Source organism: Tetrao urogallus (assembly GCF_951394365.1).
Source record: "Tetrao urogallus genome assembly, chromosome: 7".
Taxonomy (NCBI): domain Eukaryota; kingdom Metazoa; phylum Chordata; class Aves; order Galliformes; family Phasianidae; genus Tetrao; species Tetrao urogallus.
In genome coordinates this window covers 47,538,229-47,542,725 of record NC_136820.1, presented here as the reverse complement: position 1 = coordinate 47,542,725, position 4,497 = coordinate 47,538,229, and positions in this window count along the sequence as shown.

Below are 4,497 nucleotides of genomic sequence, written 5' to 3'. Positions count from 1 at the left end.
GGTCTTCTCCAGCCTTAATGATTCTATGAGTCTAAAGCAAAAGTAGCCGAGATATCATGTGGGATACCACATTCAGGCATCTTTTCTGCAGTGGTTCAATTTTCACTGCCAGCCCTTGGCAGTGGACGCTGCAATGCAAAATGCCTGAACCTATCAGAGCACTCAGACAAGCTTCAAACATGTCAGGGATGTTTCAAAGACCAGTTGGGTTGGCTCTTCTCTTTAATCAGATTTGCACTGTACTTCTACACAATGTTAGCCTCTCCCAGCTGTCCTCCCTCTGTCATGGAAGATCAGCTCTGGCAGAGAAGGACAGCAGTAATGTCCCCTCTTCATACAGAGCTCTGCCATGTTAGCAGACTGGGAGGCAGCAACAGAGGAACCTCATAAACTGCTAAGAAATAATCAAGTAGTGATGTGGAGTTTTATATAAAAGGCACTAAGAACCTTTCTTTAAAAGCTGATTATTAATTACTCTTGCACATTTGTTTGAATGGATATGGACAAGAATGTTTCTAGGAAGAAGTAGTCCAAGAAGCTGAGGAATGTGAATTCTTGAGCCTATTGGGCAAAATCTCACCATTTTGTGTTGAATGCTGGACAATTCAGCATAGTCTTAGGTACAGTCTGAGGATCCAGGTCATTTCTCCCTTGCCTCTATGAGTGATACAAAACCATTACTTGTCTTTCTGCTTGGGAAACAAATTTGAGCTCCAGATGGGTACGCCATGGTACTCCGATTTTAAGGTGAGGCTCATTTCAAGATTTGGGCGCCTGAATGTATGAGCTGACTTTGTTGCCAAGGGAAATGTTGTAAATAATATCCATGAAACCTAAGCAGCAGTTCAGCTAAAAGTCTAATGATGAGACAGGGCAGGTCTCCAGGCTTCAGCAAGTGCAACTCCAATACGATTCAAATCCCAAAGGAGTAATGCTGGACCTGATGGGCACTGTGCGATCTTCAGGAGCGAAGCAGTGACAAAAGAGATTTGAGTCAAATGCCTCTCCTTCATCTGGGCGCCTAAGATTACCTGGAGCTGGAATTGGAAAGGACTGAAGAAGGGCTGTTTGAGGGTCAGGAATGTATTTTAGCACTTAGTGGTCAGCCCACGGTAAAATTTAAGCCTGAACTCTCCGGGGAACTTCTGGGCCAGCTCTGCCTTAACAGCCATTCACACAGCATTGCCTGCTGATGTGAACAAGGCAGCTCCGTGCTCATCCAAGTGGAAAACACAAGCACCCAAGAAGCGACAGCGAGCTGATTGCATTCAGTTCCTTGATTGATTCCTCATGCTTCTCATCACTGCTGCTCCCAAATTCCTCACTCTCTCGCTACAAACAAAAATTGATGCTCTGCTTTTCTTAGCACCTGTGTCGCAGAACACTGTGAAAGGACTGGGTATGGGAAGAGGCTTACAGTGCCCTGTATTGTTTTCTATCATGCTAACAGTTACCTTCTATAATGCTATTTTTTCCCTAGACTATGCTTCAGTAGGGCTTTGTGCTGTTTTTGTTCATGCTCTAAAAGCTGCTTTTCCCCGAAATACTTTTCCTTTTGTTGCGTTGTTGGGCTGGTTTTGTGTCATTTCAGCAAACAGTACTGATGATACTGGAGTGGGAATTTAATGCCTATAGAATCATAGAATCATGGAATGGTCTGGGTTGAAAAGGAGCACAATGCTCATCCTGTTCCAACCCCCTGCTGTGTGCAGAGTCACCAACCAGCAGACCAGGCTGCCCAGAGCCACATCCAGCCTGGCCTTGAATGCCTGCAGGGATGGGGCATCCACAGCCTCCTTGGGCAACCTGTGCCAGTGCCTCACCACCCTCTGGGGAAAAACTTCCTCCTCATATCCAACCTAAACCTCCCCTGTCTCAGTTAAAACCTTTCCCCCTTGTCCTATCACCACCCACCCTCACAAACAGCCATTCCCCCTCCTGTTGATACGCTCCCTTCAAGCAGTGGAAGGCCACAATGAGGTCTCCCTGGAGCCTTCTCTTCTCCAAGCTAAACAAGCCCAGTTCCCTCAATCTTTTTCACTGTAACATAGGTGGATCTGGGACAGGTGAGGTGTTGGAAGTTGCAGTCCCTGAATCTTTACGTCTGTCCTTGATCAACAGCTTAACAAGAGAGAACTGCGTTTTGTTGTCGTACACATGCCCCCCTGCTAACTCTTGACATCCCATACTTTCTACCATTGTTATGTTTAAGCTGTCTTATCTACAAAGCATTTTTTAGGTCTGGTAGACCTCCAACAATCTTATTTCCCTTAGGGTAGCAGTGTAATACATCTTCAAGACAAAGCAGGAATAAAAAAGCACTACTTGAGTTGGGGCATTTGTAACTTTATGGCAAACGTTGTGTTTTTATAGCATTCTCCATTTTCCAAAAGAGCTGTGTCATGTGTCCTGCCAAAATGAGAATTCAGCTTCTAGGCACTGTTGGCTCATTCTGACAAGGGTGTTTTTTTGAGGTTCATGAAGATAAATGAGTTAAGTACAAATGTTATTTTCCTGCAAGACACCTTGGGGGAAAAAGTCAGGTTGTTTTCAGGAACTTACGGCAAGTGAAATTCCCACTTGAGTAAGTGGGATTTAATTGCACGTTGCATGCTAGAGCAACAGTGAGCTTGCACTCAAAATAAATGGATTGCCTTGAGAGATTAGAGCATCCAGGCTGAGGCTGGAAGTTCTGTGATCTTTCTGACAGCAGTGCACAATGCAACAGTGGCTTGATGCTGCTTGCTATTTTTCTTCTTGTATTCCACTGGCCTGACTAAAAGATGCAAAATACTGCTTTCATCCAGCATCTATCATGCCTGAAGTCTGCAGTGGATAGACACAGGGAAACAACATATGGATTCCTTCTGGCCTTATGACCGCTGTGAAGTTACGAGCTTTGCACATGTCAGTTTATTGCAATCACATTTTATCAATGCAAAACCCAACAGAGAGATCAGAACGCTTGAACAAAGTATCTCATGTTGGCTCCTCTGAAGGAGAAACTCCAGATATATTACAAAAAGACACAAAAGAAATTACTTGTCAAATACATAATGGTGGAGTTTGAATGGAATTGGAAATTAGGAGCCTATGGAAACTGCAATTGCTATTTTCAGTATTAATGTTGGAACTCCCTTTCTCTTTGTTGGCCTTATCACCTGTTTCAGAATGTTACAGTGAGAAGGAAGGTTAAATAGCTCACATCTGCTTTGGCTGGAATTATGAATTGACCACAGATCCTGACACATGCTGCTAAAGATCACTGGAGACAGGTTGGTCTTTGACGTGGAGGTTTTGCCATGACCATCTACTGCTCCTGCAGTGGTCATAGGCACTTCAGAGCTGCCTCAACGCAGAGATCAAAACAGGAAAGTCAAGACAACTGAAGTCAAGACACTTTTTTCTGAACAGCTCAGAAAAGGTGGTGATACAGTGGCACAGCTCACCACGAGGTGGTGGGGTCACCATCCCTGGAGGTGTTCAGAACCGTGGAGATTTGGCACTGAGGACACAATCAGTGATCATGGTGGGGTGGGTTTGGGGTTGGACTTGGGATCTCAGTAGTCTTTTCCAACCTTAATGATTCTATGATTCTATGATTCTATGATTCTATGATTCGATGATTCTATGATTCTATGATTTTGTTGCATCCTTTGATGCAAAAAGCACAATGAAAAAATTGGTATTGAACAGACAGGTTCTGAAACTCTTCAGAAGAAGATGAGCAATCACTTTTAAGTACAGCTTTGTATGTCACTGATCACTTCTTAGAAATCTGGCATTGGTTCAGCTCACAGAAATCCCTTTATTTTTATATTATTGCCATCTTGCTGCATGACCGCTTCAGAAATATTCAATCCCATCTCTGAAAATGATGCTGCGGGGAAGACCTTCGCAAATAATGTGTTTCCCTGGGGGGAAGTACAGTGAACCCATACTGTAGGACTGCTCTGCCCCAGGTTGCCATGGGGAACTTGGACTTGATTCTAGTTAGAGAGAGGGACTTAATTTCACCCATGGTAGTCGTAAGTGCTTCCTGCCTAATTCCAAATATGGACACAGAAAGCCTGTTGTAATTTAAATCACTAATTACTAACTGCTTTGAAGACCATAGGTAACTTAAGAGGCAACAGTGAGTGCTCCTGTTCTTCTGAAGGTGGCTTTTTACTTTGTAATATATATGTCTTAAACCTGAGACAGCATTGGTTAAGTGAAAAATAGACTCAATAAAATGTGGTATTGAGCATAGAATCATAGAATCATGCAATGGGGTTGGAAGGGACCTCAAGGATCATCAAGCTCCAACCCCCCCTGCCACAGGCAGGGCTTCCAAAATCAGAAACGTATCTACGTGATGCAGCACTTCAAAAATAAATTAATGGCTTTTCTTCGGAGCTCACATTGGTATTTCCTGCCCAGTAATAACAATATCAAACCAATAGCACTAAATTTGTCGCATTGAAATATTTGGCACCAGTGCAGGCTGAAAAATAC